The sequence below is a fragment of the Hylobates moloch genome, unplaced genomic scaffold, assembly GCF_009828535.3.
Source record: "Hylobates moloch isolate HMO894 unplaced genomic scaffold, HMol_V3 SCAFFOLD_6, whole genome shotgun sequence".
NCBI lineage: Eukaryota > Metazoa > Chordata > Mammalia > Primates > Hylobatidae > Hylobates > Hylobates moloch.
The window spans coordinates 85,369,693-85,394,506 of record NW_026652281.1 but is presented as its reverse complement, the minus strand read 5'-3'; the positions used below and the strand labels follow the sequence as shown (position 1 = coordinate 85,394,506).

The window sequence follows — 24,814 nt, the reverse complement described above, 5'->3', positions numbered from 1 at the left end:
CAAGTCAAGGAGCCTCTTTGAACTTGAATTTCCTTCTCAATAAAATGAAGATAATTAGGCAACATAGACTGACCTCCCAGAGTGAGTGTTAGGATTAAAAGAGAGAATGGGGCTGGCACAGTGGTTCACGCCTGTAATCCCAGCTGGGAGGCCGAGGCAGGTGGTTCACCTGAGGTCAGGAGTTTGAGACTGCGTGGCCAACATGGCGAAATCCTGTCTCCATTAAAAATACAATAATTAGCCGGGCGTAGTGGCAGGTGCCTGTAATCCCAGCTACTCAGGAGGCTGAGTCAGGAGAATCACTTGAACCCGGGAAGCAGAGGTTGTAGTGAGCCGAGATTGTGCCACTGCACTCCAACCTGGGCAACAGAGCAAGACTCTGTCTCAAAAAAAATAAAAGAGAGAATAGCTGGAGAGGACTTAGTGAGTTGTAAGGCAGAGTTCAATGTCAGTTATTGTCGTTATAAATAAAAGAACTGGGGTTTTGGCACCTGGGAAAGGAGGAGACACACCCATCCTCCACTTGGCCAGATGAGGTTCATCAAATTGTGTCTAGAGTGTGCTCGTATCCCATCCTGTTAGCAATATGTAAATATACATTATCAACTTACATAAAATTATAAAATAGAATGTTTTCCATGATATACATTTTATTAAATGTAACCTCCATAAATAGATAAATGAACTATATGAATAAATTCATTGTTCATATATAGTCTGGAAAGTTAATCACTGTCTGTTAATAGCCACCTCATCAAGAGGGGAGATTATGGGTGGTTTTGATCTCATTCTTTTCTTTTCTTTTTTTTTTTTTTTTGAGACAGAGTCTCGCTCTCTCACCCAGGCTGGAGTGCAATGGCAAAATCTGGGCCCACTGCAACCTCCCCCACCCGGGTTCAAGTGATTCTCCTGCCTCAGCCTCCCGAGTAGCTGGGATTACAGGCATGTGCCACCACATCTGGCTAATTTTTGTAATTTTAGTAGAGACAGGGTTTCACCATGTTGGCCAGGCTGGCCTCAAACTCCTGACCTCAAGTGATCCACCATCCTCGGCCTCCCAAAGTGCTGGGATTTCAGGCGTGAGCCACTGCGCCCAGCCTGATCTCATTCTTTTTGCCATCTTTTCTGCAACGACTGATGGGTTGCGTGCTTTTTATAAACAAAGTGGGTTCTGGCCTGCAGCTCTATAGGGGGGCTACTTCAACACTGGCCTTTCCTAGGAGATTGGGAAGACCAAGTGTGTCCAAACACCCACAACCAAATGACCCAGGGCCTGCTGAAGTGGCCTCCATGGGGCCACTGTTTCACAGCAAAACCTTTTTCTTGTTTTGTTTTGTTTTGTTTTTTGAGACAGGTCTGTTGCCTGGGCTGGAGTGCAGTGGTGTGGTCTCAGCTCACTGCAGCCTCCACCTTGGGCTCAAGTGATCCTGCAGCTCAGCCTCCCAAGTAGCTGGGACTACAGGCTCATGTCACCACACACAGCTTTTCTGTTGCTGTTGCAGACATGGGGTTTCACCATATTGCCCAGGCTGGTCTCAAACTTCTGAGTTCAAGCGATCCCCGCCTCCGCCCCACAAAGTGCTGAAATTATAGGTGTGAGCCACCACGTCCAGTCACAAAAATCTTTTCCCATTCCAATAGCTTTTTTTTTTCGAATAAAGATGACAAGGAAGCCCAACCTCTAAACAGGGTGTGGGGAGACAGCCTGCAGAATGGAAGGGGCTCAGACTCAGATCAGAGAGACTTGGGGCTATGTGGCCTTAGGCCCCTCAGCCTCCATTTCCTTATCAGTAAAAAGGGCTCCTAATGCTTGTCCCACAGGGTGGTTGTGGAAACTCAATGTAATATCTCCAGAGGTGTCTGGCACATGGCAAATGCCCCCAAATTATTAGCAATTATTTTACACATTTTTTTAACAAAATATATAAACATGGAATGGCTCTGGTTAAAAGGGTATGATGCTTCCCTGGGCTTCTGCGGTCACCCTAAAGGGACCTCCAGGGAGCCTTGAACTCCAAACAACAGTGTCTGAAATGTCCTGGTGCAGTTGGGAGCACTGAGTTGGGGTCGGAAGTCACAGGCCCAGGCCAGGTGTGGGAGCTGACAAGTTGAGTGGCCTTGGGTGGATCACTTTCTTTCTGTGCCTCTGCAGCCCACATCAATGGTTCTCACTAGGAGGTTTGGTTGGGGGAGGGGCCGATTTTGGTTTGTCATGGCCAGGCTTTCTACTGCTTCTCCAAACAGCCTTGTGGTTTAAACCCATGAATAATTCTCTCTTCAATAATCCATTTATATGTATGTGTACATATAAGCACCAAGTATTTTTGCAGTTTTAACCTATACTGCATTTTCTAGTATTGTGATTCCTATGTAAATCAAGAAAAGATATGTTCTGTCTGGCTCAGTACTTTACCAAGAGATTTCAGAATATCAAACCACTAGTGGCAACATAGCTCATGGTATTTGACTCACCAAAACATCACATTACAAAAAAATGAAAAGCATGTGAGGTTAATATGTTAATTTGCTTGATTAGTGATTACATTTGAAATATGTAATGTATACCCATTTCAAAACAACGTGTACACAATCAATATATATAATTGTCAACTAAAAAATGAAAAACTAAAACATCACATTACTAAATAACACACATGTTTATGATGATTCTATACAGAACTGCAAGCACCTATTTTATTAATTCTACTAATGTAGTTGGGCCAGGGCATTTACATATTTACATATTTAAAAGCATACATATCTATTTTTAAATTTTTATTTCAATAGTTTCTGAGGTACAGGTGGTTTGTGGTTACATAGATAAGTTCTTTAGTGGTGATTTCTGAGACTTTGGTGCACCCATCACCTGAGCGGTGTACACTGTACCCAATATGTAGTCTTTTAAAAGCATATTATTTTAAGTTATGTTATTATTATTATTATTAATATTATTATTATTGAGATGGAGTCTCACTGTGTCGCCCAGGCTGGAGTGCAGTGGCATGATCTTGGCTCACTGCAACCTCCACCTCCCGGGTTCAAGTGATTCTCGTGCCTCAGCCTCCCGAGTAGCTGGGACTACAGGTGTGTGCTACCATGCTCAGCTAACGTTTGCATTTTTAATAGAGACAGGGTTTCACCATGTTGGCCATGGTAGCTGGTCTCAAATTCCTGACCTCAAGTGCCTCGGCCTTCTAAAGTCCCAGGATTACACACATGAGCCACTGGGCCTGGCCTAAGTTATGTTTTTATAAATTGCTTTTCTTCCATATACATAATACATGTAGGTCAGTTATGTTATGCATACAGTAACAGTAAGGGAGGTTTTAAAGTAATTGTTATAAAAAGGGAACATTGACAATAACATAAAATTGTGGGAGGGGATAAAAAGGTAGGATGGTGTTGGGATTGTGGGTTGAGCACCTTGCCTGATTGTCACATACTAGTTTTCTTTCTTTCTTTTTTAGAGATATGGTCTTGCTCTGCTGCCCAGGCTGGAGTGCAGTGGTGTAACCACAGCTCACTGCAGACTTGACCTCCTAAGCTTAAGCAATCCTCCCTCTCAGCCTCCCAAGTTGCTGGGTTTACAGGCACACACCACCATGCCTGGCTAATTTTATTAACTTTTTTATAAAGATGAGTCCTCACTGTGTTTTCCAGGCTGGTTTGGAACTCCTGGGCTCAAGAGATCCTCTTGCCCTGGCCTAGGGAGTTGCTGGGGTTACAGGTGCACGCCACCCACCGGGCTCCTCCCTGGTTATGGAGTGGGGTTCAGGAGAGTTCCTCCTACACAGACCTTGTGTTGGGCTGCAGAAGCTGTGTCAAATCCAGTAAGCCTCGCCTATGAACCTCTTTAGTCTGAGGCTTCTCAACCAAGTGGGATTCACCAGCTGAGAACCACCCTTGTTAAGCTTAAATCGACACACAAATTGGGAGTTTCCCGGCGACATCATCGGCACCCATGGCCTCCAGTCTCACTCAGCATTCCAAACTGAGACCAGATGGGGAGCGCCTCAGGCAGCATCGGAGGGGCATCCCTCAGGTTCTGGTTGCCAGGGATCCCCAGTGGCCAGAGCTGTGATCTCACAGGCCCCCAGACACCCCGCAGAGCTTGTATTCTAGGACCACTCCACGACTTGAGGGCAAATGAGAAACCTGGGCCAACATGTGTGTGTATAAATGTGGAAGCTGTAAAGACTTCTTTCTGTGAAGGAGCATCCTTCATTCTGAGGCCATGATTTTTCTATTATTTTTTGTATTAATATGACCATGCTTTTATGAAATAATGGTGATGGTAGGTAGAGGAGCTGGGATATTGTTTCACAAACATCCTTTTACACAGCAAAGTAGTTAGCAACCCTCTTTGATGCCCCCTGTTCTCTCTCTCTTATCCTGAACCCCAAAAGTCTTGCAGTGGAAGACAAAGACATGAAAACAGACTCATTCCCAAGGCAGGGCCAGGGCACCGGTAGCCATCTGTACCTGTCACAGTGGGGTCACAGAAGAAGGGTGTGGTTAGCACTACCTGGGAAAACTTCACAAAGGAGGTGGTGTTTGAGTGAAGTCTTGAGGTCCCCAGGGCTGCTTACCGGGCAGTGTGGATGGTGTGGAGTGGGATGGTGAAGGATGGGGCCAGAGGAAGGAAGGACATAGACGGCCAGCCGTGTTTGGGATGCTGCCTCCCTCGAGAGGGGTCATGAAACCTGGCAGGCAGTGGAGCCCAGGTAATGGCGGACCTTGAGGGGAACGCCAGCAGGAAACTTAGACCCATGAACTCCAGACTGTACATTGAGGCCATCAGTTTCAAATGTTTATTTTTTGGTATTTGCTATTCCAAGCTGAACACAGGGAGGTGGGTGAGTTGGAAGCTTGTTTGTGCTGGACGTACTTTAGCAGGTCTTCCCCAGACTACAGGGGGCTTCTGAGCCACTGGGCTCCCCAGAGTGACCAGAGACCTGCTGTGTAGATGACTCCTGAAAGACTTTCATGAAGGCACAAAAGGAACAGGTTTGCTGAACTAAAAACATATTTTTTACTTTTAATATGTTAATAACATATTAACCTCAATTTTATTCTGAGCCCCTGTTATGCTAGGTGGCAGAAATGTCATCTCAGACAATGTGAGGGGCCTGCCCCTTTCCTCAGGGCTTGCTATCGAGGAAGTCATCGAGGGCTTGCTATCGAGGAAGTCATCGAGGGCTTGCTATCGAGGGCTGGGGTCCCACCTGTCCTCAGAGCTTGCTGCTGGGACACCCGCTCCTCCGTGCCCCAGGTCTAGAGCCTCTGCTGGTGTCGGGTGCCCAGCAGTGTTTCACTGGGGAGGCCTCCTTGGCTCCAGCTCATTCCTCTTTCTCTGTGTCTGGTGCCTGCCCAGGGCCTTTCCCATTAAATGGTACTGGGTGCTCTCTGGTCATCAGCTCTACAGTCTGGATGGATGTTTTGCCTCCAATCTGAAGCTTAGACAAGGCACAAGGGTCAAGGATCCCCTCTCAGGACCCATCAACATCAGTATTCCCCCACCTGGGGAAGGATGCTGGTTTTCTTCATTATGCACCCCTCATCTTTAGGTGAGTTCATTAGTCCTTTTTAATTTTATTATTATTATTATTATTATTGAGACAGGGTCTGCCTCTCTCATCCAGGCTGGAGTGTAGTGGAACAATCATAGCTCACTGCAGCCTCAACCTCCTAGGCTCAAGTGATCCTCCCACCCTGGCCTCCCAAGTAGCTAGGACTACAGGCGCGGGCCACCACACCCAGCAAATTTTTAAATTTCTTGTAGAGACTGGGTCTCACTATGCCCAGGTTGGTCCCAAAGGATCTTCCTGGTTTCAAGTGATCCTCCCACCTCGGCCTGCCAAAATGCTGGGATTAAAAGTGTGAGCCACCGTGCCCAGCCTAGATTAGTCCTTTCTATTTGCCTAAAGGCATAGGCATTTGAAACTCAAAAGCCAGGAAAAGAATATTTTCTCTTCCACTTTAATCACCTCCTTTGAGGCATCAAGCGACTCTGGGCTTCACTGCCTAAATGGGGTAAAAAGAACCATGGTTGGGTCTGGATACCTCCCTAATTATTAAACCAAAATAAAACAAGCAAGCAAACCAAAGCACCTCTAATCCTCTGCTGCAGCCCCTCCCTAGTGTGGTCTCTGGCACAAGGCGTTGGTGCTCTCTGCAGGTGGCCTTTTTGGCCCCAAGCTGCTCCTCCATGGGATGGAAAGCTGACCAATGGGTTGGGGAAGCTGGAAATCAGGAAATGGTCCTGACCCGTGACCACAGGTCAGTTACTGTCAGTCACTATTCCTTCAGCTCTCACTGCAGGGCTCAGAGACTGCATTTCTTTGGCCACTATCTAGCTTCTGTACCCTGGGATGATGGAAGATTCAAACAGAAAAAACTGTCTTGCTTGTAACTGGAGCTAAAATTGAAGCAGTGTTTAAGGTCTAGTTTTTTTGTTGTTTGTTTGGTTGGTTGGTTTTTTGGGGGACAGGGTCTTACTCTTTTGCCCAGGCTAGAGTGCAGTGGTGCAATCAACTGCTCACTGCAGCCTTGACCTCCCAGACTCAAGTGATCCTCCCACCTCAGCCTCCCAAGTAGCTGGGACCCCAGGCACACACCACCATGCCTGGCTAATTTAATTCTATATTTTGTAGAGATGGAGTCTCCTTATGTTGCCCAGGCTGGTCTTGAACCCCTGTGTTCAAGCGATCCTCCTGCCTTGGCCTCCCAAAGTGTTGGGATTACAGGCATGTGCCACGGTGCCGGACTTGACTTTTCTTCCAATCCAAGTTCCAGAAACAGGAGCTGCCTGTCTTCGAGATACAGGTGTTTGTGGTTAAGAGATTGGGGTCTGTTTTTCCCACTTACCACCTGACAACTTTGGAGAGGTAATTTACAAACCCCGTGCCTCAGCTTTCTCCTCTGTAAAGTTTGGATGATAGTGGCATCTGCCTCAAAGCATTGCTGTGAGGATTGGATGAATCCATGTAAAGTGCTTAGACCTATGCCTGGCACACAGTCAGCCTTCAATAGATGTTGGCTGGAATTATTAGGTGACTGTGGCTCTTAGGAACTTATGAGAGTCCTGGCAACACAGGGTTCAAGATTTTATTTTTTGTTTAAATTAAATTAAATTAAATTGATTGGGCCAGGGTCTTGCTCTGTGGCCCAGGCTGGAGTCCAGTGGCACGATCTGGGATCACTGCAACCTCCGCCTCCCAGGCTCAAGCCATCCTCCCACCTCATCCTCCCAAATAGCTGGCCCAGCTCCCACCATACCCAGCTAATTTTTGTATTTTTGGTAGAGACAGGGTTTCACCATTTTGCCCAGGCTGGTCTCAAACTCCTGAGCTCAAGCAATCCACCCGCCTCGGCCTCCCAAAGTGCTGGGAGTACAGGAGTGAGCCACCACGCCCAGCCCCAAGATTTTAAACTAAAGGCAGACTCTGCAAAGGGAGAGAATGAGGACTGCTAGACAGGAAGCGCTGGGGACTTCAGGCCACGAAAACAAGGCAAAATGATAACATTTCAACTATAAATAGCAGAGCAAGCAATTCCTCTGTCATCCTGCAAAACAATGAGCCTCTTCCTTCATGTCGCTTGAAGGATAAATAGAGTCCCCTTCACTCCCCCAGCACACACACAGGGAAGTAACTTGAGAGCCGTGTCCATCAGCAGAGGAGGAACTGGGAGTGTGCTGGTGGGGGCTGACTCTGCAGCTCTGGTCCCTTGGAGTCTGACTGGGAGGCCTGCTGTGCCCAGCCCAGCAAAGTCCCACCCAGGCAAGCTCCTGGACAAGCCTGCAGTGTGGACTTCCAGCAGGGGATATAGGGACCTGCCAGCTGCTGGGCCCCAGGCTTCTCTGACAAGGGAAAGGCAGAGAAACATCTTTATCCATGGATTTCAAAAACATCCCTTAGGGAGCTTGAGGCTGCAATGAGCTGTGATTGTGCCACTGCACTCCAGCCTAGGTGACCCTCTCTCAAAAAAAGAAAAAAAAAGGAAAGAAAAAAGAAACATCTCCAAGGATTCCAGAGTTGAACGCATCCACAGAGTTGGCTGGCTCCAGCCTCTGCCTTTGGCTTCTTGGTCACTCATGACTAATCACCTTGCCATCATCAACGTCACCTCTAATGTTTCTCTGGAGCATTTATTACATACGTGGCACTTTTTTTTTTAAAGAGACAGGATCTTGCTCTGTCCTGCAGGCTGGAGTGCAGAGGCACAATCATAGCTCCTGCTTTGGCCTCCCAAATTCCTGGGATTACAGGCGTGAGCCACTGTGAGGATTGGATGAATCCATGTAAAGTGCTTAGACCCGTGCCTGGCACACAGTCAGCCTTCAATAGATGTCGGCTGGAATTATTAGGTGACTGTGGCTCTTGGGAACTTATGAGAGTCCTGGCATCACAGGGTTCAAGATTTTATTTTTTGTTTAAATTAAATTAAATTAAATTAAATTGATTGAGCCAGGGTCTTGCTCTCTGGCCCAGGCTGGAATCCAGTGGCACGATCTGGGATCACTGCAACCTCATTGTTTTGCAGGGTGACAGAGGAATTGCTTGCTCTGCTATTTATAGTTGAAATGTTATCATTTTGCCTTGTTTTCGTGAGCCACTGTGCCTGGCTTTTTTTGATCATTTTCTTAGTGAAATGCGTGTTGTTAATAATGTGATTCACTAATTTGTCAAACATTTACAGAGTACAATGGAAGTACTATACGAGACCCAGCCTTCACCTCCTGGGCCCAAACGATCCTCCCACCTCAGCCTCCTGAGTAGCTGGAACTACAGGTGCACACCACCACATTTGGCTAATTCTTTTTTGTAATTTTTTTTGTTTGTTTGCTTGTTTGTTTGTTTGAGATGGAGTTTCACTCTGTCACCCAGGCTGGAGTGCAATGGTGTGATCTTGGCTCACTGCAACCTCTGCCTCCTAGGTTCAAGCTATTCTCCCTGCCTCAGCCTCCTGAGTAGCTGGGATTACAGGTCCCCGCCACCACGCCTGGCTAATTTTTGTATTTTTAGTAGAGACGGGGTTTTGCTATGTTAGCCAGGCTGGTCTTGAACTCCTGATCTCAAGTGATCCACCCTCCTGGGCCTCCCAAAGTGCTGGGATTACAGGTGTGAGCCACTGTGCCCGGCCCTATTTTTTGTAAATTTTTTGTGGAGACAGGATCTCACTATGTTACCCTGACTGGTCTTGAACTCCTGGCCTCAAGAGATCCTCCCACCTGAGCCTCCTAAAGTGCTGGGATTACAGGCATACGCCATGGTTTCAAGCCTATGACACTTTTCTAAATATTGGTGCCTCTGCCTGCCAGCACACCAAGGCCCCCCAGACTTCCCCCAAAATCCCGCCCCAAAGGCCTTCTCCTCCAGAAACTCAGTTGCTCTGGGAAGCTGGCTGAAGTCAGGCCACAAATATTTCTGGGCACACACTATGTGCCAGACACTGATCTGAACAAGACACACTGCCACTGCTGCTAATTAACATTGCAAATACAATGAAGGTGAGCAAAGGGGAAGTACTGGCTGCCACCAAGAAGGGTGCTGGCCTTCCCCGAGGTCCTCTGGGCCAGAGCCCGGGCCAGCCACTGACACCTCACTGGTCAGCTGGCCATTGTTTCACATTTATATGTGCACGTCATTCTGTCCAGTGGATGTCTGGTTGAGTGACTTAAAGGCAACAGAGTTGGGAAGGGATTCTGGGGTGTGTCCAGCCTTGAACTCCGAAAGGACAGGGCTACACTCACCCCGCATCTTAGTGCCCAGAAGTGGATGTTCAGGAGTAAACATGGAGTCAATTAATACAGGAAGGAGCAATTGAATAGATGAATCCTTCATTGCCTCCTGTAAGGCAAAATTATAAGGGAACTTAAGCTATTTCACATTCCTTCCTGTCCTTCGAAGCCTCACTCAGCGCTTCGCTCACAGAAAGAACTCAATAATATTTGTTGAAAAACAAATGGATGCAAACATGAATTAGTACAATCCTGGTGTCTGTCATAGTGCAGGGAATGCAGTGCATAGTACTCTGCAACTGTTTGACAAATTAGTGGATCACATTATTAACAATATGCATTTCACTAAGGAAATGATCAAAAAAAGCCAGGCACAGTGGCTCACGCCTGTAATCCCGGGACTTTGGGAGGCCAAGGCAGGAGGATTGCTTGAGATCAGGAGTTCCAGACCAGCCTGGGCAACATAATGAGACTTCCATTTCTATGAAAAATTAAAAAAATTAGCTGGGCATGGTGGTACCTGCATGTAGTCTCAGCCACTTGGGAGGCTGAAGTTCAAGGATCGCTTGAGCCCAGGAGTTTGAAGGTTACAGTGAGCTATGTGACCCACCACTGTACTCCAGCCTGGGCAACCAGAGCAAGACCCTGTCTCTAAAAAAAAAAAAAAAAAAAAAAAAAAAAGGCCAGGCGCGGTGGCTCACGCCTGTAATCCCAGCACTTTGGGAGGCCGAGGTGGGCAGATCACAAGGTCAGGAGATCGAGACCATCCTGGCTAAAACGGTGAAACCCCGTCTCTACTAGAAATACAAAAAATTAGGTGGGCATGGTGGCAGGTGCCTGTAGTCCCAGCTACTCAGGAGGCTGAGGCAGGAGAACGGCGTGAACCCGGGAGGCGGAGCTTGCAGTGAGCCGAGATCACACGAGGCAGGAGAACGGCGTGAACCCAGGAGGCGGAGCTTGCAGTGAGCCGAGATCACACCACTGCACCCTAGCCTGGGCAACAGAGTGAGACTCCGTCTCAAAAAAAAAAAAAGAAAAAAAAAAAGTAGAGAAGAAGAAAAGAAAACAGAAAAAGAAAAAAGAATTGTTTTCATTAATATTTACTGGTGATAGATTTTTTTTACAAGCATACAACTGTTTACTCCCTTTTCTTGAATTTCTTAGCAAATTTTTAAACAACAACAAAAACAACAGACCCCTGACCCACCAAGGGAAAGGTGGTTTGAGTCTAAATTTAAAAAACTCTCCATGTGATGATCTGAATAAACTCCAGAGCCTGACAGTCGCCTTCGGCTGAGGCTGGGGCTGCTCAGAGTGAGAGGCTGCGGACGGGGGAGGAGGGGCTGCTTGGAAAAGTACAGCTATCTCAGCCACACTCTCTCTGGGAATTCACTCTTTTTCTATTTTCAACATCATTATCCTATTTCCATATGATTTTACAAGATGCAAAGCAAATATTAGTACAGGTTCTTCTTTGCAAAAAGAAGTCATTTAATCTAATGAAGTACTGTCCATGGTGATGTTTGGACAAGCTGACTTCATACTAAGTCAACATTGAGGGGACTCTCAGAGCTGGCTCCCGTGAGGACTTTATGTCAGCATCCCACCTTGGCTCAGCGTGATCCTCCTTCAGAAAGAGTCAGAGACAAAGATGGGAGACTTAGAGAGACCTGGAAGCCGAAAGACCAAGGCTGAGAGGAAAGGCTCCTGGCTGAGTACCCTTGGGGGCTTCCAGGGCCCATTCTGTCCTCTGAAGTGGCCTCTTGGAGCTCACCTCTGTCACCAAGCACTCTTCTTGCTCCCCACCTTGCTTCAAAGGGAGGCTGGGGAAAGCTCTTTCTTTGCCAGCTTCCTCAATACCCTCTTTTTTCTTCATTCTTCCTCTTTTCCAGGGATATTTGCTTTAAAAAAAAAAAAAAGAAAAGAAAAGAAAGAAAGAAAGAAACTTGGCTAGGTGTGGTGGCTCCTCATGCCTGTAATCCCAGTGCTTTGGGAGGCCAAGACAGGAAGATCACTTGAGCCCAGGAGGTTGAGGCTACAGTGAGCTATGAGTGTACCACTGCACTCCAGCCTGGGTGAGAGCGGGAGCCCCTGCCTCTTTCAGGAAAAAAGGACCCAAAGACCAGGAAAGGTGTTGCTATGCAGAGGCAGGGGGTCCTTGCTTTCTCCTCAACCGGTCCCTGGGGGAAGGAGAGAGAGGCATGCTGGGCTTCTGCCCACCACTCTGCCTAGAGGTCTGCATCTGTCATAAGCATCAGGCCTGAGGCTGTGTGAAGGAGCCACATTCCACTTCCTCCCCACTCACCCCAATCGGCCCCGAGCCACCAAACTTGCCCAATTCCTAGAGCGGACTCCAGGAGTCCACTTTACCTACTCGGTAAAGGCTTGGCACCTCCCTCTGAAATATTCTTCCCACTTGGGCTCTTCCCCCTACCATCATTGCAATTTCTCCTATACCCACATGCAACCGTACTATTATTTCATTTTATGTCTTTTTTTTTTTGTTTTGAAGATAGGGTCTCCCTCTGTCACCCAGGCTGGAGTGCAGTGGCGCGACAATGGCTCACAGCAGCCTGGAATTCCTGGGCTCAAGTGATCCTCCAACCTTCTAAGTGGCTGGGGCTACAGGTGTGAGCCACCATGCTCTGCCTCTATTTTTTAAAAACCAGCTTTATGGCCGGGTGCGGGTGGGCTCATGCCTGTAATCCCAGCACTATGGGAGGCCGAGGCAGGAGGATCACGAGGTCAGGAGTTCGAGACCAGCCTGGCCAACATAGTGAATCCCTGTCTCTATTAAAAATACAAAAATTAGCTGGGTGTGGTGGCGTGCGCCTGTAGTCCCAGCTACTCAGAAGGCTGAGGCAGGAGAATCACTTGAACCCGGGAGGCAGAGGTTGCAGTGAGCTGAGATTATGCCACGGCACTCCAGCTTGGGCAACAGAGCAAGACTCCATCTCCAAAAAAAAAAAAAGAATCAGCTTTATAAGGTATAATTTATGTACATTAAAATTTACCATTTCAAGTGTATAGTTTGATACATTTTGATAAATGTATGTAGTCTATAGCCTCCACTACAATTACACTATATAGAATATTTCTGTTTCCCAAAAAGGTCCTCCGTGCCCTTTGGCAGTCACTCCCCTCCCCTCCCAGCCCCTGGCAATGCTGATCTTCCTTCTGTCCTTGTAATTTTGCCTTTTTAAAGTTTCATAGAAGAGGAATCACACAGCACCTAGTTTTGTGGGTTTCTTAGCATAATGCTTTTGAGGTCCATCCAAGTTTTTGAATGTATTAATAGTCCATTTCTGCCGGGTGCACTCACCTGTAATCCCAGCACTTTGGGTGACTGAGACGGGTGGATCACTTGAAGCTAGGAGTTTGAGACCAACTTGGCCAACATGGTGAAACCCTGTCTCTACTAAAAATACAAAAATTAGCCAGATGTGGCGTGTGCCTGTAATCCCAGCTACTCAGAAGCCTGAGGCACAAGAATCGCTTGAACTCGGGAGGCGGAGGTTGCAGCGGGCAACATCGGGAGGCAGAGGTTGCAGTGAGATCGCGACACTGCACTCCAGCCTGGGCGACAGAGGGGGATTCCATCTCAAAAAAAAGAAAGTTATTTATTTTTATTTTATTACATATATAAAATTATATATATAAACATTATAAAAATACATATTATAAATAACATAAAAATAGAATAAAAATAAATATTATAAAATATAAAAATAAGTATTATAAAAATTATAAAAATATTTTATATATATATATATTTTTTAGATGGAGTCTCGCTCTGTCATCCAGGCTGGAGTGCAGTGGCGAGATCTCGGCTCACTGCAACCTCCGCTTCCCAGGTTCAAGCGATTCTCTTGCCTCAGCCTCCCAAGTAGCTGGGATTACAGTCATGCACCACTACTCCCAGCTAATTTTTGTATTTTTAGTAGAGACGGGGTTTCACCATGTTGGACAGGTTGGTCTCAAACTCCTAACCTAGCTGATCTGCCTGCCTCGGCCTCCCAAAATGCTGGGATTACAGGCATGAGCCACAGAGCTCGACCTATATATATTTATATATAAATTAAAATATAAAAATAAAAAAACATATATATTATTAGAGAAAGGGACTTGCTCTGTTTCCCAGGCTGGAGTGCAGTGGTGCAATCATAGCTCATTTCAGCCTCGAATTCCTGAGACTCAAGGGATCCTCCCAGCTCAGCCACCTGAGTAGTGTAGTATAAGCATATGTCACCATGCCCAGGTAATTATTTTTTCTTTTTTCTTTTTTCTACCAACCCCTGCCTTTTTTTTTTTTTTTTTTTTTTTTTGAGACAGGGTCTTACTTTGTTGCCTAGGCTTCAGTGTGGTGGTGTAGTCCTAGCTCACTGCAGCCTTGACCTCCCAGGCTCAAGGGATCCTCCTGCCTTAGCCTCCCAAGTAGCTAGGACTACAGGCACATGCCACCATGCCCTGCTAATTTTTGTAGAGATGGGTCTCACTATGTTGCCCATGGTCTTTATAATTTAATTATATATATATAAGTTAAAAATAATATTACACTTACACAAAACTTAGTAGCACTACTATAAAGGGAAAACCTTTATACCTTATCAGAAATCAATACAGGCAAAAATATTTAAAAGGATAATTTTTAAAGTTACACAATCCCAGCTAGCTCCTGTTGCCTGCTATCTTAGATTCTCTAAAAGTCAAGCCAGGGCTTGAGTATAAGGTGGGGATTCTTGTGCAAGTGATTTACATGGGGGACTCCTGGTGAAGGAGGGAGGGAAACAGAAAGAGGCTAAGCAAAGGCGTGGGGCCAGCTGAAGCTCTGGAACAGGAATGGGACCAGAGTTGAACCACCTCAAGGCATAAGGGCTGGGCTTTTGTGCCTTGCATCAATCAGTCATTGCCGCATACTTCCCCTCGGCATGATGGTATAATCGCCCACCTATTTCCAGGTGAGGCAATCGCCAAAAGAAGGGTGTGGCTGTAAAGTGCTAGCTGCCAACATTCACAGCAGCTGGGAGGTGAATGTATCAACTAGGTGAAGGGGATTAGGCAGGACCAGCAGCATCTATTATGCCAGTACCAGCCAAAGGCTTTAACCTAAGGTTTTCTCACTTTTTTCTTTAGACAGGGTGTCACTCTGTCATCCAGGCTGGAATGTGCAGTGGTACAGTCATGGCTCACTGCAACCTCAAACTCCCAGGCTCAAGGGATCCTCCTGCCTGAGCCTCCCAAGTAGCTAAGACTACAAGCACACACCACTATGCCCAGCTAATTTTTTATTCTTTGTAGAGATGGGGTCATCACTATGATGCTCAGGCTGGTCTTGAACTCCTGGACTCAAGCAATCTTCCTGCATAGGCCTCCCAAAGTGCTGAGATTACAGGCATGAACCACCACACCTGTCTGGTTTGCTATCTTTTGGAGTTAAAAAGAAATGAGAAAACGTGGCCAGGCACGGTGGCTCACGCCTGTAATCCCAGCACTTTGGGAGGCCGAGGCTGGTGGATCACTTGAGGTCAGGAGTTTGAGACCAGCCTGGCTAACATGGCGAAACCCCGTCTCTACTAAAAATACAAAAATTAGCTGGGAGTGGTGGTGCATGCCTGTAGTCCCAGCTACTTAGGAGGCTGAGGCAGGAGAATTGCTTGAACCCAGGAGGTGGAGGGTGCAGGTTGCAGTGAGCCTACATCACACCACTGCACTCCAGCCTGGGCAACAGAGCTCTGTCTCAAAAACAAAAAAAAAAGAAAGAAAGAAAAAAGAAATTAGAAAATGTTAGAGTGATGTTAAACACAGGTTAGCACCAAATAGAGACTTTCTCCTTAATGTCATCAGATGATGGGAAAGAGAATTGAAAATGGACTAGCTTTCTTACTGATACACTGTTCCTTCATGCTCTGCCCGGTCTTTTTGCCAGCTCAGGTGGCCCAGTGCATCTCACACATTGGGAAACACTGCTGTAAGGCTTTCAATGGGATCCAGCCTGCCATGGCCCCCTCAGCTCCTCTCTGCAGTGCTTTCTTACTTCCCGGCCATTTCATCCAGCAGCCTCGTGCTACACAGATGGCCCACTGTTTGCTCCCAGCTTATTCCCTGCCTTTCCATTGTTCTGCTCTATATTGCAGGAAGCTGTGTTTCCCAGGTTCCCTTGCCAAGTGGCTTTCACATAGCTTTGTGTGTTGGGAGAAACTGGTACAAGACCAGAGTACGGTGGGGTGAGATGCGGGGATCAACCATATCCCCCCTCTTGCTCTGCACCTTCCACAGTGGCTGTGTATCATCTACGGTTCCAAGCCCTTCTGTGGCTCTGACTCCTGACAGACAACCCTCACCTCCATGGGGCGAGCTCTCACGGGCAGCCCTGCCATGGTTCTAGCTGCTGCCACCAACACTGGCTTCTGGGCATCACCTCCTCAACCTTGGAATAAGAAGCTTCCTGCTGGTGCTAACCTGTGTTCCTCACTATCCCCTGTTCAGCTTTTCATCCTTCCATCATCTATGTAAGCAATTCCTTGTGTTAAACTCCCTCTGTTGAAAGACCTAGAGTAGTTTCTTAATTCTGACACAGAGAAGCAGCAAGACAGTAGTGAGCTAACCAAGGGTTTACAAAGTCATCAATGAGAAGTTCTGCATCAACCAATCCATTGCTAAGGTCATTTGGCTATGAAAGTCACCCAAGGCCAAGACCTCAGCTTTTCCCACTTGAAAATCCTTGAATATAGAAGGAGTTGGAGGAGGAGGAGTAATAAACTATTCCTCCAAAACTCCAGATGTGTGTTAATAGTCCCAGCCTTGGCCCTGCACCTCCCCTTCTCCCTCCTCTCGGCAATTCCTGACTTGATTAGTTACCAGGACTAATGCCTTTCTGCTGGTTTATCAGGAAAAAAAAAAAAGTTTTCTAATACAAAAAATTAGCTGGGTGTGGTGGAGCATGCCTATAATCCCAGCTACTCTGGAGGCTGAGGCATGAGAATTGCTTGAACCTGGAAGGTGGAGGTTGCAGTGAGCCGAGATTGTGCCATTGCCCTCCAGCCTGGGCGACAGAGTGAGACTGTCTCAAAAAACAAAAGGGGGGCGGTTCTCACCTGTCCTGTGGGGCCTCTCATGAACAATCAGGATATAAAGAACCAGAGAGAAAGAGAGAGAGATCACAATGGGGCTTAATTTGGAGCCACTTAAATAGATGATTTTATGAAACCTAATTCCCTCTGTTATTTCTAAGTGTGCCACTGAGAATTTTAAGACTTCCACACAGCTACTGCTTTCCACTGCAGGCGGGAATTGCCCTCCAGGTGGGAGAGCCAGAGAGGGATGCAATCAGTCCCAGGAAGTTAAGGTCAAGGCCAGGACTCCAGTGCTTTGCCTAGGACTTTGTTGTCATTTTCTCCTTGGAAATGGGCCATGATTAGAGAGGGCCAGAAAGGAGCTCTGCTCTGGGGAGGTGAGCCAAGCAGCAGATCAGCCTCATACTGGTGCAGCCACAAGTGCCAGGGAGCACCACTTTGTGTTAGATGTCCTGAGACTTTTCATCAATGCCCTTGCTGGATGGGACTGATCCCGGGCCAGGCACACATGAGGGCCTCCCAGAAGGCAGAAGTCTTCCCATTTGTGACATTAGATCTTTAAAAAGCAAAAAAGCTGGGCGCGGCGGCTCGTGCCTGTAATCCCAGCACTTTGGGGAGCCGAGGCAGGTGGATTACTTGAAGTCAGGAATTTGAGACTAGCCTGGCCAACATAGTGAAACTGCGTCTCTACTAAAAATACAAAAATTAGCCTGGCGTGGTGGCATGTGCCTGTAATCTCAGCTACTCAGGAGGCTGAAGCAGGAGAATCGCTTAAACCCAGGAGGTGGAGGTTGCAGTGAGCAGAGATCGCATGACTGCACTCTAGCCTGGGTGACAGAGTGAGACTCCATCTCAAAAAAAAACAAAAACAAAAAAATAATACTTTGTATATCTGTTACTTATGTAGGTTTTACCCACAGTCTAGGCAAGGGCAGCTTGGTGACTGTGGATTCACAGTCGTGCCAGCACCTCCTCCTTCCTGGGTCCCAGGTTTCCATCAGGGGTGGTCCTGGCAGGGGGCAGCTGGAAATTGCCCCAAGCAAGACTCGCCAAACAGCAAGATGGGTGGCAAGGGTCCAGGAACAGGTTTCGGCAACACAGAGGGAAACACATACTAAGTGAGTTTATTTTTGGTTTTTCCATCTTTAATTGAGTATTTACTTCATGTCAGGCACTGGGCTAGGCACCTCCCATGCCTTGGCTCATCTAATCAACACAGCAACCCAGAAGTCAGGTGCTATTTTAAATTGCTGTTTTGCAGAGGAGGCGCACCAAGGCTCAGAGATGTAAAGTCACATGCCAAGGTCACACAGCTGCCTGGGTCCCCTATTGCAAGAGCAGTGTCTAAACTCCTCAGCCTGGGAGGCAAAATAAACATCTGGTGAGACAAGGGTCAGTCACTGAGAGGCAGAGGGAAGTTTCAGCTTGGGGATGGTGGAAACGTGCTGACGTGAAAATTGGGCCAAAATAGGCACACAAAGGAGCCAGCTAGGGGTTTGCTCTGCAAAACCAATGATCATTGTTCTTGGAAGCCGTGTTCCTGCTTCACCCGAAGGCTCTGCCTGGTGTTATCTTTCTTCACATTGACTCTGTCCCAGGAAGCCTTTATTTCTTGCTTACCACAGACAGGATGGAGCAACTGCCCTGTACTAGAGCTTCCTAAGGGCTGCAGGAAACACAGATATTGACAGCACAGGATCTCTGCTCTCAAGAAACCCACAGGGTAAAAGGAAGAGGGACATTTATCCAAATAGAAATGACCAAGCCATGCCTAAGGAGAAGAGTGAGCAAACCGTCAGAGACACAGAAAGGAGGGCTATCAGGGAAGACTTCTCAGAGGAGGTGGTCTTTGAGTTGGACCCAGAAATGGACCAGGGTTGCAATGGTTGGATTGAGAGGAAAGGCTAGTCCAGGCTGAGGAAATAGGTACAGAGGAGGAAAGGGTAGGAAATGGTTAGGACAGGGGAGGAGCCACATGTGGCTGGAGTGTGAGCTGTTGGGCTAGAATAGGATAAGATGAGTCTGGAAAGGTAATTTGGACCAGATTATAAAAGCTCTTGACTGAAGATGCGATATTCCCCCAGCAAGAGAAACATGTGATATAAGCTCTTCATGAATGAGAACCTCGGCTCTTACATCAACACATATCCTCAGAACGCTGTTGCAGGACAGGGATCAGGCTCCTAATTTTACACAGGAGGAAACCAAAGTTTGTAGCAATTCTTACTCTACACTTCCTTCCTCCTCCACCATTAAAGAGGTCTTTCTTGGAGGCCTCCTCTGTTTTCTTGAGGACAACCTAATCCAACCACAGGGTCCTTGTGGCTAAATAAAATCATCATTTCCCCAAGAGAAAGGCTACTCCGAGAAGCATGGGGAAGGGAACAGGGCACAAGACAGGGAGGAAAGAAACCTGGGTTCAGTCTGGACTCTCTCAACAGCCTGTGACCTTAGGGAAGTCACTTTCTCTCTAGGTCTTGGTTTCCTCATCTGTAAAGCGAGGAATTGAAGTGAATACTTGCCAACTCTCAGAGTCTGTGCATAATTAAATGAGGCCCGGGTGTAGAGGGAGAGAAGGGAAGGAGCGTGCCTTCATTTTTTGGTATTTTTGAGTGTGTCCTGGACACTATGCCTCATGCAAAGGACAGGGACATAGGAAAGAATATGGCTCCCTAAGAAGGAGAAAGACAAGTGAAATGACAGAAACAGAGGCATTGAAAACAGCAGAGATCAAAGTTAGGCTGGAGGTCAGGGAGGGCCTCGAGGAACCGGAGCGTGAGCAGCCTGTGAAGGAAGGACAGGAACTCACTGCCTGGTGATCAGGACGGCCAGGGCCTTCCAGGCAAGGGAGCTGTGTGGACAACGCAAGGAAGGAGGCAACTGTGTGTGTGTTCAGGCAGGTGCCAAATATGGATTGGTAGTGGGGTACGGAGGACCCTGGAGAAACAGATCGGGCTGGAGAGGTCAACCAGGCCTCGTGGCCAGGGAGAAGTTCTGACCCGGGGGTCTGATCAATAACTGATGGCAGGCTGATTAGAGGACCTCCCACCCCCGAAGAGGCTCCCTGTCCCCCTGTGCAGTTCTCACCTCCCCACCAAGGCAGAAAGACTCAGCACAGCTGCCTCTTATGTGCAGGCTGGAGGAGAAGAGCAGGGCTCCAGGTGGGAGTCACAGAGGCCCTTGCTTGGTGCAAAATTGAGGAAACTAGGACACCTGCTCTCTGCCTGCCAGAACTCTATAAACTGCAGCCTGAGTGTGCACAGCATTAAAACTGTGATTTCAGGCCGGGCACAGTGGCGCATGCCTGTAATCCCAGCACTTTGGGAGGCCAAGGTGGGTGGATCACTTGAGGCCAGGAGTTCAAGACCAGCCTGGGCAACATGGCAAAACCCTGTCTCTACTAAAACTGCAAAAACTAGCCAGTCATGGTGGCACATGCCTGTAATCCCAGCTACTTGGGAGTCTGAGGCATGAGAAGCACTTGAACCTGGAAGGTAGAGGTTGCAGTGAGCCGAGATGGTGCCACTGCATTCCAGCCTGGGCAACAGAGTAAGACTCTGTCTCAAAAAAACAAAAGCAACTATCATCTGAGCCAAAGATAATGCAAAATCCGGCAGCATGGATTCAGGACTCAGGGCTCTATCCCAGGGCGCATCTCTCCAGGCCAGGAGTAAGCATTCAATAAATATGTTAACTTTTTATTTACTCTTTATTTTATTTATTTGTTTATTTTTGTAGGGAACAGGGCCTCGCTATGTTGCCCAGACTGGTCTTGAACTCCTGGCCTCAAGTGATCCTCCTGTTTCGGCCTCTCAAAGCGCTGGGATTACAGGGATCAACCACTGCCCCTATGCCAAAATGTTAACTTCTTTACATATTAATGCCCCATCCCCAGAGCCAATAAGATTACCAGCTTCATGAGGGCAAAGACAGTGTCTCTGCCACCTTTATAGCCCTCTTAACCGTTGGCCTCCTGCTTTGAAGTTCCGCAGAACTGAGTTGTGTGCCAAGCTGGGCTGCTTCCTGCTATGTGACCTGACAAGCCACTCGTCCTCTCTGACTCTGGAGAACAGGGATGATCAAGCCCAGGCCAGAGTGTTGGAAGGATCTTTGAGTGACTCCCACTCCCCTGCACTCCACTGAGGCAGCAATTGTGACTATCGTTATTGTGATCTCTAAGTGGATGAGGAAGTAGACCTTGGGTAAGACTTCCCCTTTCTGGGTTTCCAGTTTCTTCAGCTGTAAACAAAGGTGCTCGACTTGTCTTTGGTTCCACTTGGAACATCTCTGTGACCAGAAGAGATGTTCCAAGATCTTCTTGCAAGAGGAGTCTCCTGGCTGCTGGCTTCCCAAGAAGCACCCTTGCCCTAGGATCCATGGAAGTGATAAGAAACATGGTGGTCCTAAGTTCTTAGACTCTCAGAGAAAAAGTTCATGAATCCTTCCACGGATGGGCTTTAGGGGTGGCCCAGGAGCCTCCTAAACTGGGTACAAAATGTTATGAGTACATTTAATAGGGAGAAGGCCCTATTAATTGCCATTTTAATTCACAAAATCTGTCTACTCTCCTAAAGGGTCCTCGAAGGTGTGCACTGAATCTCCAGGACTCAGCCTAGTGTATATTTTTGTGGAGTGAAATAAATGAACATTTGTGAGCTGACATCCTGCTTCAGCTGTGTGTTTTGTCCAAGGTATGAAAAAGACCTGAATTTAAGGTGACTTCTGTTAATTCCATGGCAAAGCTCTTTCAACAGACAAAATTACAACAAATTTAGTTTAAAGATCTTAATTGGCTTTTATTTGTGATTCCAGAATCAGGCAACACTTATTTCATAAGACAGGTGAGTACTCTGATAAGCTGAGCAGAGGAGCTTGGTTTTATTTTATTTATTTATTTATTTATTTATTTATTTTTGAGATGGAGTCTCACTCTGTCTCTTAGGCTGGAGTGCAGTGGCGCCATCTCAGCTCACTGCAACCTCCACTTCCCGGGTTCAAGCGACTCTCCTGCCTCAGACTCCTGAGTAGCTGGAATTAGAGGCATGCACCACCACGCCCAGCTAGTAGAGATGGGGTTTCACCACATTACCCAGGATGATCTTGAACATCTGACGTCAGGTAATCCGGCCACCTCGGCCTCCCAAAGTGCTGGGATTACAGGTGTGAGCCACTGCACCTGGCCCAGAACTTGGTTTTATAAACAGAGGCGCTGAGGGAAGCAGAAAGAGAAAACAGAAAGTGAATAGGTCATTTCAAAGCCACTTTTCTTGTAAAGGTTAAAGCAGAGGGGACTTTTTTTTATCATGCCAGCTAAAACCAGACTGTTTGGGGATTTGGCTGTTATTGCTCTCTCTCTGTCCTGATTTCTTGGAAGGTCAGATAAACAACTTACTTTCAGTTTGGTGGTGTGGAACTTCACATGAGTGACTCCATTCTTGTTTGGTCTGTTGAACCTGGTGCTGGAGTTCAGTCCAAACCAATGGCCTCCTAAAAATCTTATTTCATACCCCAATAATTTTTAGATTACAACATCCTACTGTTTATCAAATTTTATGCAGTTTCCTATACTCCTCTGTATTCCCCTTGCCTCATAATGTCTACAAATGCTGATGAGTATAAACTGCTTAAAGCATAAAATATATTAAAAAATAATTTTGTTGGGACATCTTTAAGACTTTCCTAGCACCATTGAAAGTTGTTGGTGCTTCCCCCATGGTACTGAAAAACTGAGATTTAGAAATACCATTGCCTACTTTAGGAAATATAGTTTAAGGGAAAATGTGGGTTATAGCCTGTGTCCTAGAAACATTTCAAAGCCAAAAGGTCTTTTAGACATTCTGTGGGTCTTGGTGACATGGTTTGGTAGCCAGGGCAAAGAGGTGCTCTGGCCTCAAAACATCAGAAGGCCCTTCTCAGCACTGCTTGACTATATCATACAATGTAGCGCTTGTTTATTGTCTTGTATTATTTTTATTTTTATTTTTTTTAGCTTCCTTCCACCCTGGTCAATTGTATTTTTTTAAGGTCTGTATTATTAAAATAATAGATGCACAAGGTAATAAATTATTATTATTATTATTATTTTGAGACAGAGTCTTGCTCTGTGCCCAGGCTGGATGGAGTGCAGTGGTGCGATCTCGGCTCACTGCAACCTCTGCCTCCCGGGTTCAAGCGATTCTTCTGCCTCAGCCACCTGACTACAGGTGCACACCACCATGTCCAGCTTCACTTTTGTATTTTTAGTAGAGACGGGGTTTTGCCATGTTGCCCAGCCTGGTCTCAAACTCCTGAGCTCAGGCAATCAGCCAGCCTCGGCCTCCCAAAGTGCTAGGATTACAGGTGTGAGCCACTGCACCTGGCCTACATGGTTATAAATTAAATAGCTCAGCATTAGTGATGATGGCCAGGCTGGTCTTGACTTCCTAACCTCGGGTGATCCTCCTGCCTCAGCCTCCCAAAGTGCTGGGATTACAGGTGTGAGCCACTGCACCTGGCCTGGATTTGAATTCTTTAGGTGACTAATTCCACCTTGGAATACATCTATTGACTCATACAATGAAACATGAGAATTTAACTCTCACTTTACCTCCCTACTACTAGTTTCCTCCATGTTTGACACTTCTAGTATTACTTTTACTTCATCTATTGGTTACTATTGTTCATTTACATATTCAGGATTTTATATCTTCTCCATCAACCTAACATACTCTCTTCACTCTTCACTTTGTAAGACAGAACCCATTGGCATTTTCTCCACACTTTGTCCTCCACTTCCCATACTTCTCTTCTCAGCTACACTTATAGTACAACATAAAGAAAAGTGCACATATCATGAGAACAGCTTGATAAATTTTCATAAATGGAACTGGTTTCATAAATAGAGCTGTTACAGTAGGTAGCTAGACATGAGCAGGCAGAAGAGGCCATCTCCCACTCTGACTGGCAGGCATCTGTCAGGTGATGGTCAGGCAGTTGTTACACTGTCTCTCAGAGATCATTATTGGTCACAGCCAGCACCAGGCAAAGGTAGTCTCCCAATAGATAGAAAAACCCTGAAGCTGGTGATTAGCTTCCTAATAAGATCTCAGAAGCTGGGTGAGTGGGCTCACACAGGCACGCTAAGAGGCAAAATTAGAGTTTAACTGGTTCCTCATAGGAACACTCAACTGGTAAGGGAAGAAGCCTCAAGTGAGCATGCGCACAACTCCAGGAAACACACTGCATGCTCCTTTCCCAAGTGCTGGCAGGCCACTGCACCTGCGGACAGCCCACCCCAAGGGAGGAATCAGGGAGAAGGGAGCCAACACCCCCAGAAACATGCCAACATATAAAACCCCAAGTCAAAGGTCAAAACAGTGCATTTGATCTCTCAAGTCATCCACTTGGCCCTCTTCCAAGTGTACTTTACTTCCTTTCGTTCCTGCTCTAAAACTTTTTAATCGGTTGAGCATGGTGGCTCATGCCTGTAATCCCAGCACTTTGGGAGGCCACGGCAGGCAGTTCACTTGAGGCCAAGGAGTTCAAGACCAGCTTAGCCAACATGGTGAAACCCCATTTCTACTAAAAATACAAAATTGGCCAGGCGCAGTGGCTCATGCCTGTAATCCCAGCACTTTGGGAGGCTGAGGCGGGTGGATCACCTGAGGTCAGGAGTTTGAGACCAGCTGGCCAACATGGTGAAACGCTGTCTCTACTAAAAATACAAAAAATTAGTTGGGCATGGTGACAGGCCCCTGTAATACCAGCTACTCAGGAGGCTGAGGCAGGAGAATTGCTTGAACCCAGGGGGCGGAGGTTGCAGTGAGCCGAGATGGCGTAACTGCACTCCAGCCTGGGCAACAGAGTGTGACTCCATCTCAAAAAAAAAAAAAAAAAATCTGGATCATGAGCCATGGCTACAAGGGAAGGGGGCCTGGAAACAGAGTCTGCAATGGAAACAGAATCATTCATCATTCATGCATCAGCCCTTAAGATGGCACACAGGCAGCCTCAAACAAAA

The 24,814-nt window shown here is 46.9% G+C and overlaps 1 long non-coding RNA gene across 2 annotated transcripts; it reads left to right on the top strand.

Moving 5' to 3' along the window:
- Nucleotides 1-4,641: 4,641 nt before the first annotated feature.
- LOC131383839 (uncharacterized) lies at nt 4,642-21,475 on the top strand. 2 transcript variants are annotated; one of them, XR_009214203.1, is made up of 5 exons: nt 4,642-5,007; nt 5,375-5,567; nt 16,019-16,251; nt 20,800-21,017; nt 21,390-21,475. It is a non-coding gene; the product is annotated as an uncharacterized LOC131383839 (long non-coding RNA). The 2 variants fall into 2 exon arrangements; XR_009214204.1 differs by lacking the exon at nt 16,019-16,251.
- The last annotated feature ends 3,339 nt before the right edge of the window (nt 21,476-24,814 follow it).